This window comes from Sturnus vulgaris, chromosome 8, assembly GCF_052056855.1.
Source record: "Sturnus vulgaris isolate bStuVul1 chromosome 8, bStuVul1.hap1, whole genome shotgun sequence".
In the NCBI taxonomy this organism is placed as follows: domain Eukaryota; kingdom Metazoa; phylum Chordata; class Aves; order Passeriformes; family Sturnidae; genus Sturnus; species Sturnus vulgaris.
In genome coordinates, this window is record NC_142250.1 from 14,552,123 (window position 1) to 14,564,528 (window position 12,406).

The 12,406-nt window shown below is 38.7% G+C and overlaps 1 protein-coding gene across 9 annotated transcripts in view; it reads right to left on the bottom strand.

Annotated features, from left to right (window-relative positions):
• Positions 1-12,406, bottom strand: part of ZMIZ1 (zinc finger MIZ-type containing 1) — a 346,693-nt gene that overhangs the window by 295,544 nt on the left and 38,743 nt on the right. For 8 of the 9 annotated variants that reach the window (XR_015805125.1, XM_014889476.2, XM_014889478.2 and 5 more), the window contains exon 2: positions 1,246-1,384. The exons of the other annotated variant lie outside the window; for it this stretch is intronic. The gene's annotated coding sequence lies outside the window, so the exon portion shown is untranslated. The remainder of the gene's footprint in view (positions 1-1,245; positions 1,385-12,406) is intronic. 9 annotated transcript variants of the gene reach the window in all.

Genomic DNA, 12,406 nt, shown 5'->3' on the forward strand with positions numbered 1-12,406 from the left:
TAAAGACTTAGCTTGCCTCTGCACCAGCAAGAGTGAGATGGAGAATGAGAAAAAGAACATCCCAAGGCACATTACCTGTCTGGAGCTTATCCTTGATATGTTAGTGTATCTAGTCAGTGTGAGGGGTCTGACAAATGAACTCTGACAAATCTTGCTGGGGCAATTTAAGCCATTATTGAATCTCACTGTCTTTCAAAACCCATCACAAATGTTAGCACCACCAAGCAATCCAGCAGGAAAACTTGTATCATGAACTGGCCTCTCCAATTCAGAATCTAGCAAGTTAGCATAAAGCCCTTCTCAGTGCTCAATTAAGTTGTTAAGTCTGAACCAGAATAGCTGAGGTCTAGACAGAAGATACTGCCTCCACTACAAAGAGCATGAACATCTATCACAAAGATGGAAGAGGAAATGACATCTCAAAGCACTGCAGCTCCTAAGCAAATACAAATCTCTTATATTAAAATACATATGCAATTTGTCTAGCAACAAACTTGAGTCTACTCGTGCAGCTCACCATGCTCTATGAATCAGCACTAATTTTTTTTGAGGTTATATATCCCTGACACATAAACTGAATGTCTTGCAGTAGAAAGATGGATATGGATTTTCCCATCACTAGATAACTGCAAAATTAAATTCCTCTCACACATCACATTTTGTACTTCTGCCCAAAACTTGCAAAAGTCCAGAGAGTTAAAGACTTGCCATGTGTTTCACCATTCAGACCTGGAGTTGGGCTTCCACATAGCTCCTGCCTTATCCGTCAGTGATACAACCAGCCACAAAACCAGGACAGACACCAGAGAAGACATCAGGTTTCAAAAACTAACCAAACAACAACCAAACCAACCTATATTTTTTGGACATGTGTGATAATAATAAAAGAAACACTTCAACTTTTCTTCTCCAGACTTAACTCTCTGTCTTTCCATCTAAACTGATATTCAGGCAAAGATTTAGTTAATCAGTCTGCTATACAAGAGTTTTACTTTTTTTCCTCTGCAAACATTTAAAATATATCTCATCTTCTATATTTTCTCAAGGGACAGTATCCTACACTTAGTAGGAGAGCAAGAAGTGCACAAAGCTTCTCTTGGCATTCCAGTATTAAAAGGGCAATCCACATGAACCAGAAGATTGGCTAAACTCCATGTAGACGAACTTCTTCTGCCATCACCTGCCCTTCCAGAAGGAGCAGAGCAGGCAAGACACCTTGAAAAGCAGATAACAATTACCCCTTACCTTTCTGAAGAGGCCGCCGCCAATTAGCACATTCCTGAAGCTTCTGAATCAGGCAAGAAGAATAAAGGAGGGAAGGGGAAAAAAAAAAAAAAAAAGGGGGAGGAGGGAGCTGTTTTCTTCCTCAGCACAACAGTATTTCCTGAGGGGAGGAGAAAAAAAAAAGTAGAAAAAAGGAAATAAGCATTAGCTTTCATGATTTTCGAAGAGGCTGTGATTACAGCTCTTGCTTGGCAAAGCTACTGCCACTATTTCTGCAGTTCTAAAATACCAATTTAGGGTTTCCCGTATTTTCTCTATTGTCACCTTATCAAAATAGGGAATATGAATGTCAAGTCAACCACTACTAAGGAAAGCAAAGAGATTCCTGTCAGAATGGGATAAAGTCCCATACTAGAATGGGTTAAAGTCCGATTCAAAAATATTCTCGAGCATTTATTCTATTAAGTAAACATGCTTCAGCCAAGCTCACACCCACTTCTGTAAAAATTCAAATGAGCCACATTTACTATCAAAATAGTTGGCAAAAGGCAAATTCCAACATGCATACTGAACATACAGGTATATACCGACATTCAAGTGCTTATGTACTCTGTTCTGAGAGAATCATACCTGCAATTATGAGGTATTTGCAACTAATCATAAATTCTGCTTCTTTTTAAGACTTCTCTTTTTCTTAAGACTATCTATGCCAGCTATTTAAAATCTTTCAGTAACGGCAAGAGTAAGTATTTGTGTGGGGTTTTTTTAAAACAGAATGAAGGGAAAGGGATCTAAAAAACCTTTTGACTAAAGGTACCACTTAGAAATCAAGCTTCACTCCCATAAAACCACAATTCCTCACCTCAGACCATCTCTCTCTCTGCCCTACTCCTAACATGACTTTAAAGAAACTTACAGACACAGAGATTTAATGGGCCCCTCCCTACCTCCAGTACCTGCCTCTGATGAAAGGCAGGAAAATCAAGTGGAAAATTATTTTAAAGTGTGCATGCAAGACATTAACATCTTTGAGGAAATGGCAATCAAGGTTTTCCACGGGGAATGAACAAAGGGAAACACGTCCAGTCTGTTCTCCATCACACTTTGTTGGCTTATATTCATACAGAAAAGCTCTACCCTTTTCTGTCCCATGGAAAATCTGAACACAAATTCTCAAAATAAGGAAAAAAGTCTACTCTACCTTACATTTCCACACACACTTCTGCCATCTCTCAAAACAACAATTAACCCATGTGCTAACAGCACACAGATCCTAGTCTCCCGGAAGAGAATTTAAATAAGGGGCCCCAACAGATAGGAAACAACATAAAAGGCAGCACTTCTATTACAGCATCTCCCTCAAAGCCACCATGTCTGTCCAATTCTAAATGGCCACAGTTCCTGCATTTCTCTAGGGGACAAAAGCTCTCTTTTTCTCTCCTCCTGTCAGCAAGACTTAAAGCTGCAAGAGTAATTCTGTCCAGATTCCCCTCTAGATAGGCAATGATTTAAAGAATTCATGAAGTAACAGTGGCAGTGTAAATAAACAATGAAAAACTAAATAAAGATCACAGAAGACAACACGCAGAAAATGTGCACTAAGGAGAGAAAGAACAAGCTCAGTGATTCGAAACCTCTTCTGCCTTGTTATGTGCACCCATAAATAGGAGCAGCAATAATCTGACAATGCGAAAGAATGGATCCTGACACAAAAATGTAACTACTCAAAAACCTGCCTCCTCAGCCTTCTGCCTGAAGGCAAACCATCCCACAGTGTTTCATTTCACTTTCTCAATGTCTTACACCCCTCATCAGTTGCATTTCTGCTTTCTGTCGGCTTTCACCATCTTGTACTAATTGATGCAAAGCAACTTAAGCCAAAACCTGGAGAACTCAAATCTTTCTCTTTTTTTTTTTTTTTAAAAAAAAAAAAAAAGGGAAAACAGTGCTACAGCTCTCACTGTGGGGACGGGAGAAGAAATGACCCTTAGTGAATTGCTCCTGACACGTGTACATCCCGAGGCTATGTGCAAATCAATACTTAGTGAGCAGCTCAGCACAGATCAGGTTGCAAAATGCAAGAAAAAAAGAAACTGTATCACCCCCTCAAACATACACTAGTTTTGTATTCCTAAATCAAATGAATCATTTGCTTTTCTTTTTCATTATCAAGTCAAAAGAATACTTTTGACAGCATTTTTCTCCCTGCTAAGACAACCCCCCCATTTCCCCAGATCTCTCGTAAAGCCTGTTAAGAATTGAAATACTGGTTATATTTAAAGTGCTTAAACATTTTGCACTTCCATCCTATAACTAGTAGGAGAAATCATTTACAACAGACATGGAAGATTTCAAGAAACCATATTTTAAAATCAAACATAAAATCAAGAGGTGGCAAAAAAGAAGTCTGAGTGCAAAAAAACCGACGTTTTTTAACAACATTCTCAGGGAGACAGAAATCTGTCTCAAGTACCATTTAGAGACATAGGTTTGACTCAACATCACTTGCTCCAAAGAAGGTGAGATTGGTCTGTTCTCAAATCCTCAGGCAAGAAAAAAAAAAAAAGTGAGATAACGCATTACCCGAAAGTCAAATTCTAAGTGGAGAAACTGTGTAAAATGACTTGCAATACCAAAAGACTTGACTAAATTTCTGGCAGTGCCAGAGATAATTCATATGAAAAAAATGTCAAAATGTTTTGGGTATACAGGCACTACAGGAAGGAAACAAACAGAAAACTGGGAAACACTGTATCAAAACCCAACAAATCATTGACATCAACATTAGATAAATGACTGGGCATATGTTGAGTCAAACACCCTCAAGATGGTGTGTGAGTCAATCCTTGCAATGAATTTTAGCAGAGTTGCTTTCCTACATCAAGTTTAATAAAAATAATCCTCAATTATTCCAGCTAGGTCTGAGTTCTCATTAAATCTCACACGATGCATGCTCATTCTGGACAGTATCTGAGCTGGAGACTTTAACATGGAGCAGGGACAGTGGAATGTGATTTTGACTAATCTTTTCTGAATTATGATGCCAGATTTATTCTTCCTGCTGCACAACAAAGGTAGTGTTTTTTCTAGGCATTACCCAAATGTAGCCCACTTCCTATAGAAAAAAGCAAAAATCCTGCAGGACATTTGCAGGTTCTAGGTCTTAAGTGATTCAGAGACTTTTTACATTCAGAAAATAAAATTTTGGTAAAGTAATGCCCCTCACTTCCAATCTGCACTGCTTGACTGGCAAAGAGCCTGCTGACCTTATAATGTCTGACCCTACATGGAGCCCCCATCAGCTCTTAGAGGAACTCCTGTGTCGACAGAAGCCCCCACTGTACACAACCAACCTGGATGATATTCTGGTTTATTGCATTTTCTAGCTCTATGATGGCTATTAATTTCATTACACTGAGGAATTAGATCAGAGCACTGCTGTATGCAACACAACCCTCCCCAAATCTTGTCCATAACATGAGGCAACTCAGGGATTAGACCAAGGTGGGCATCATCATCAACACCTCTTTAAATTTACATATAAAACCAAATAGTGTTCTCAAGGTTCTTCAATCTGCATTTAACTAGCAGTTGCTTTTCTTCAGGTGAATTATATGTACATTCAGTGTGTATTAATAGATATAGGTCAAGTTTACATCACAGTAAAAAGTTCTTTTCTTTTTTTCCTGTTGATTTTCAACCTTTTGATCTAGGAGAGGTAATAAAACAACTATTTCCTTAACATGTATTGAGGGAAGTAGCAATCTCCATTTCTTATTGCAAAAAACAAACAAGCTAAGAAAAAAAAAAAAGACTAAAATACCTACTCTTAAATAGCATGATGAAACTGAACAAAACCTCTCAGCCTTGGGTTTTGAAGCCAGGAATCTCTGCTGCTTCTGAATCAGGTTCTTTCTCCAAGCTATTTTCTAGTATCTACAGCTGGCACAAAATCAGTATGAAATAGAACTTGCACGTTTCATGTAACATTTCATGAAAACACAATATAACATTTACCTACAGCAACATAAAGAGAACAAGCTAAAAACCATCAAATTTTCATTTATTTATTTATCCCTATTATCCATGCATATGTGTGTGTGCACGTGTCTCATACATACAACAGGGTAAAACACCACAAACACCTGTACTGGAGACATTTGTGAAGAAAGAAGCTTCTTCAAAAATAAATAAGTACTATTTTCCCAGAACTGTATCTGCACAAAGACAGGAAGCTCTTCTCAAAGCTCTTCTCAAATATCTATTACAAAAAGTCAAGAAAAAGGAACCAAAACATTGTTGCAGAAGTACAGACAAAGCATAAAAACATTTTAAGAGTCAATGAAAACACAGATCTCCTAAACAAATTTTCCTTTCATTTGCCTTAGTGAACTCATGGGATCCACCACCAACAGATGTCTAAATAAAAGACTAGATTTTACTTAAATGAAATATATTTTCTAAACAAGCAGTATAATTTTATAAATTTGAACAACATTTAATTCAAATGCCAAGTGTATTTTATTTCTATATCTTTATATACAGGTGTTCACACAATTGTTTTCTATGGCTTTAATGTTATTTCCCACCTGATCCTGAAAAAAGCTCTTCCCAAAATGACATTTGTCCATGTGAAACATCTGAGCTTTCTGAAGCACTATTCATATGGATGCATTTAGGAAACATGCCTATTAAAGCATACCAACCTCTGTATGACATTTATCTACCAGTCTAACTGCAATGACCCCACCAAGAATGAAAAAAAAGAAAAAAATTCTCTGAATCACCGAAAAAGGTACATACAGAGCACAAGTAAGATTGATACCCTGTATTTTATATGCAAACCTTGAGGACCAAACTCGGTGCACTGAAGCACAATGAAAGATGCTCATCACTTGAAAAATTTGGTCCCTTCCAAAGAAACAGGGTGGGAATAATTTTGTCGAACATTTATTTCTCCCTTTTAAGCCAGATCTAGAAGGAAGCAGTATCTGTCTAAAAGCCTTGCCCCCCAACTTCCCCCAAGTGATTAGGTGACAGGATGCTGACAGAGCAGCTAAAATAACTGGTGGAGTGGGGCCCAGGGCATAAGGGACAGGAGAGTCAGGTGCATGGCCACATCTGGGAAAGCAGCATCCTGCTGGGGGGAACCACTGCTGCTCCCTGCTAGCCTGTGTGCTGCTGTCAGTGGGCTAGTGCTGACTTACCTACAGCCCCAGGGATAAGGGGGGTGGGAAGGAGGCATGCAGAAGATTTTTTTTTTTTTTTTGCAGCAACTACCTCTATTTTACAAGGCTGATTTTGTATTTTTCTATCTTATTCTTAATTAAAAAGAAGACACACTTCATGTTGGAAATAGGTATTTTTTGAAGCTTGAAACATTTAGCCTATTAAACCCAAGCCTGTAATATGGGTGTCACTTCTTAAAAACATACAGTAAATGCATTAAATTATTGATAGTCATTAAACAGGAAAAAAAAATTTAAACAGCTCTCAGCTTTTATCAATCATTAATGCAGTTTCCACTTGCACATCTCACTGGGTTGCTATCGTATAGCACAGAGCAAAGAGTACAAATCCTGAAGGCATGAATTCATTTTCTCTTGATGCAGAGTAAAAATATTCTTGGCAGCAGGAGAGAGGCTAAAACATTAAGCAGAATGGTTGAAAGGAGGCTTCTGTATTTTGCAGTAAACAGGGAGCAATAGGAGAGAGCAGCAATTTGAGGCACCAAAGCTCATGCACTTCTGTAAGGGCCAGTAACAACGACATCAATCACCTCCAACACTGGGCAGCAGTTACAGCCAGCTCAACAGTGTTTACAAATTTGATTCCTATTTGAAATACATGTTAATTCAATGGCATATGGGGAAAACAAGGAGCATTGAGGTGAACAGTAAAGCATCCAGCAACTTGAGCAAGATGAAGATTTCACCCCAAGCTGCTCACCAGCTCGTGAGCCAGTAAAACTGATAATGCACAGAAAACCCCAACTTGTCACACTGACTGCCTGAGCTCAGAAAAATGACAGAGACTGGGATAGTCTCTTGAAGCTGTTCTGAACCTTTACTGGGGCAAGTCATAACTTGACTTAATGCTTTCAGCAGGTCTGAATGACTCATGTCAATATAGGGAATCTGGAGAGAGATGCCAGTTGGTGGCACCTTGCCCGGCAGCAATAGGCCAGGTACCAGCAAAGAGATTTTCATCAACATCCCATTTTTTTGCCCATCTTATGCATGGACTGAAAACCTGCCTTACAAGAGCTGCTCTCTTACCTTTCATCCCTGGCAATTTATTGAAATTCACTACCTTAAAATGCAACACAGAGAGAACACAATCCACGGCGACAAGTCAGGTATGATTGCAGCATGCAAGGACTGACCTGATGTACCTCTACAGCACCAACTGTAGGTGAGCCATAACCATAAAAATATCAATGCAAAACACACAAACCCCAGCTCTAGCTAGATATTCAGACAGTGAAACCTTAGCCCTGCAGCAGGCCTGCTACTGGAACCCAAATTAATTTGTTTTAAACTACCTTGTGTCTGTTTAAATGAGCTGTAATAATAGCTCTGAAGCAAAGTGCAGACACATCCAAGAGCTAAACACAATGCTGAGGACTGCTCGAGAAATGTGTGCCCACACCCAGAGCCCACTTAGAAACTACTAGCAGGAAAAACTTGTCATAATCCAAATGTTCCACTCCCAATGACAGCTTCAATCCCTTCAAAAAACCATTTCTGTCCACACAGAAAAAATGGATGTTAGAGATAAGGAAAAAGTACAAAAAGAATCATTGTCTGTAACCAAAACCTAAGTCTATGGAGGTTAGTATTTTTTCCTGAAAACGATTCAAGAATGCACTGAGTCGAGCAACTAGATAATGCCAAATGTTGATACAAAAGCAGCCAGGAAAAGCTGCAGTCACTGGAAAACATTTTCTAGCCTGGCTGTTTACAGGCAACTACGTTATAAAATACAAAAATATTTATTTCCAACCATCATTAGCGCAAATCTACATCATGTTAAAAAAAATAGTCAATTAAGACACATGTCATTACCCTGAGTCTCAGGGAAGGTAGCACAGTATTTAAAGTAATACTATGAAAGCTATTACACCACAGAATTGACTTCATCATATATCAAAAAACTAAGTAATTCACAATAAATTTCAATATAATATTAATCCTTATCTATATACAGAACTGTAAGAGTAATAGCCCATTAGTATTATTAATGCAGCACACAACCACTAGCAGCTTTCACACTGGTCCAGAAACCAGGATCAAGCTCAGAGAGATGCCCACTTATCCTTCAGGCCATAAGCAGTGTACCACCATGCTACCTGCCAAGATAAGGAAAATGGAAATCATTGACAGGAGATGCTTGGGCCGGTTCCACAGCTGCCTGCACGAAGCTGCTGCTGCAGCTGAAGGAAGCACAGGATGAGCATCCAGCTTTGCCAGGGCTGATGCCCCCTCCCCACTGCCATGGCCTCTGAGGTGAGACAAGGAAAAGGGTCTAGTCTAGGTGGGTGTCTGTGTGCATGCAAAAGTATTCACTGCTTGTAACACATCCTCCTTGCCAAACCTTTTTCTTTTTTTTCTTTTTTTTTTTTTTTTTTGTTTTTAAGACCACTCAAGTTCCTATCTCCTTCCTACACTCCACTGAGAATGCTCATTTCAAGCAGCTACAACTGCTATTAAGTTTTGCCTGCCCGGTAAAGCACATTAGTCTTCCAATGTAGTATCTGGAAGTTTTATTTTGAAGCCACAATCTGGATCTCTAGCTAAGAGATGTGGTAGAAGCACACAATTCCCTAGCATTTCCCCTTCCTAACCAATGCAAGGCTTGTATATGACAACATAAGCAAAGGCTACAAAATAAACTCAAATCCCCAAACAGAAGTCTCCTGACAACTGCAGCTAAGTCTAAATGAAAAGCAACTCTGAACTAATAGTTAAAGCCTTTCAAAATCTCCTTAGGATTTGTAAGGAATACGTTATCAGAGAAGAGAGATGCATCTTTAGTTCAGAATTACATGTTTAACTGTACCATCACAAATCCACACTCAAGGCTTAACTATTCGAGTTCCAACAGTTTCAGATACAGGGCCTTTCTGTATTGGATTGTTGGGTTTGATACAGCAGTCTCTGTGCATACTCACCACCCACCCCTCTTTGTTTTAATAAACTGATTCCATTATAAAAGTCATTTAAAATAACAAAGCCAAACAACTGTCAAACTACCACTAATACGAGCCTTCAAACAGGTTTCCATTTCATAAATCATTTTGGTGATCTAGTTTCACACCACCCCAGGGAAAGTTACACGCGTCACAGAGAAAATTCACTATCAATATGCAGAGATCATTTGGCAACCATATCGCTGCTAGTAAAGACCTGTGCAGGGGCACCATGGTTTCAATGCATTGCAAATGCAGGACAGAAGAGCTCTTTAAACCAAATGCATTAGCTCTAGGCTTGCAAAATCATCAAAAGATAACCAGTTCTGCTTCAGTTGCTTGGTTGTCTACTTCTGGAACCAGCACACAGTGGACATGAGCAAGGTAACAGAATATTAGTGGTAGGTACTAACTTGCCACATTTGCTAGGAAAGTAATTTCAAAAATTTCCAAAAGATTTGCTAATGACTCCAAGTGTTCAGATAATGAACCCAAAATAAGGAAGACATTCCTCTGCTACTGAAACTTTTTCATGTCTCTTGTTCAAAGACAATACTAAGAACATCATTATTACTACACTACACACATTTTCAGGTATTTATTACATTAATACTTCCTATTATTTTGTAACAATAACCTACCTTTAAACAACTTCTGATATTTTCTTTGCATCTTAATAAAATGAATTCTCTTACTCTGTTCACAAGTTCTGATGTTTCTTTCTTTGTCACAGACTTCTGCTACCAGTGGTCAATGAATGAGACTGAGTATTAGCCTCCCAGAGGAGGAAAAAAAAGAAATCAGTGAACCATGATCTGGGTATGTATATATAGCAGGCTCTATTTTCTACTTCTAGCACATTTCCTTGTCCTGAAGCTCAGATGGTCACAAATATCCCTTAGTCAATACTTTTCCTCTGGAAATTCATCTAAGAGTTAATTTCTCATTACAAGAAATTCAGCCTCAGGAATTTAATCAGCAACCAAAGCAGAGGAGCAAAACAAATGTCTCCAAAGGACTCTTTACAAGGATAATCTCCTGAATGAAACTCTTATTACTGACAATTCTGATTCTCCTAAAAAAAAGTACAGCTGTAGTATATGGATGCCTGATACAGTATGATACAATTCATGACTTAAAACTATATATTCCTTATGCTCCAGGATCAGAGGCTTTTCCATAGCTCATATTTCATATGTGAATTATTTCCTCCTCTCATCAAATAATCTGAAATACTTTCAAATAGAACAGAAGTTAGTTGAGCAAGAAGTATTTATTAATTGGTTATCTAATTTATCAACTAAAGCCAAGTATTTTTATAGTAACTGTAGTTATAGCTAATGTGAAATACAGAACTAGAACTCCTATAAGAAGGCTTCAGCTGAACTTCTGTGAAAAAAAAATGCAGTAGTCAAGAGAGGACATTCAGGACTGAGAAAAGAGGCAACTGACACAGCAGCCAGCCACCAAAATGACCAACAGGTAATCAATCATCTTTCAGCCAGAGGCTCCAAGGCTGCAAACAGCACCATGGTAGGAATCACTTGACTTTCCTGGGCTTTGTACAAGGCAGTTAGCAAAAACAAGGTGTACATGGCTGATCCTGCATCTCCCCTTTGCTTGATCCTTACTTTCACACATCAGCAGTAATGTCTTAGAAATAACAGCAGCAGTTTATATTCTAGGAATCCCAAGTAACACGGACCAGAACCATTGCATCTCCCTGAAACTTGCACACACAATCCCTGGCTATTTTCAGTGGTACCACCTGCTCCCTGCTTCCCCAGTCAGCATCCCTGTGTACCTGTCATGCAGCATCCTGCACTACCGCAAAGGTCTTGAGAGCTGGGACAGGGACAGTTGATGGGCTTGTTACCAACATCTTGGAGATCAGTTTAGAACACAAAATTTAAAAGCTTCATTAGCTACAAGTCCTCTTGTTTATGCTGTGTGTCAAGAGCTGAGTCAGTAGAGAATGTTTAGACAGAAGGAGATGGGGAAATTTTTCAACACTACCTATGTGATTTAGAAGGCTCAATCTCACTGTGGATCACTTAGATGTATTGAAAAGCTACATCTGGCCTTTTCTTGTTATTCTCTTTTACGCTAAAATTCATGCACAAATATCACTTGTCAATAGGACATTATGAAGTGGAGCAAAGGTGCAATTTTTACCAGTCGGACTGTGAGAGAATTTCCCATCATACTGTGGCACGCATGCAAAGCTTCTCAGCAACTTGTTCCATGACAATGGATTTGCAAAGCAAGAACTGAGGGGATTATTTGATTCAGCATCTAGTCAAGTGGCCAATTCCTTCAGCAATCAATACTAATCAGCAAGCTAAAGCCTTGTAAGAAAAATCAGACAGAATCTGAATCCTTCCTGTTGCAGCAAGCAGGGCTCTGAGGCCTTATGGTCCAACACAGACACCTCCTCAGCCACTGCAATTTTGAAAAATTAATTTTACCTGGGGTTCAAAATATACCCCATGCTTCTTTCCAAATGCCAAAACGCAAAAGCTCACCTTTTCAATGAAATTCTGAAAAGAAAAATACATACATACAACTTGGGTCTAATATTGTCTATTTATTACTTTGCACTTCAGCTGTGCAGAAAAGACTTTAAAATGAGCACAAGGGACCAGGTAAAAAGAGAATACATTTTTGAGCAAAACACAGGCCATCTTCATACACCATTTCTGCATTAATAACATCAGGAATTTTGCTTTTTCATATTATTCATATATTTCAGGAGGAATTATTAAGAGACACAAATGACATAGCGATGAAAGTATGCATGGAAAAAGCTGAGTGTCAAAACTTTAATAAGAACTTATAAAAAATCCCAGCACCTTTGGGTCCTTAGGAAAACAAAACAAACAAAAACCACCCAAACAAAAACCCTCACAAAAGGGATTTAGACTAGGTTTTCAAATACCCCTTCTGTTCAGTTAAAGCCCATGTTTCATGCACTTCTATTTCCTTTGATAG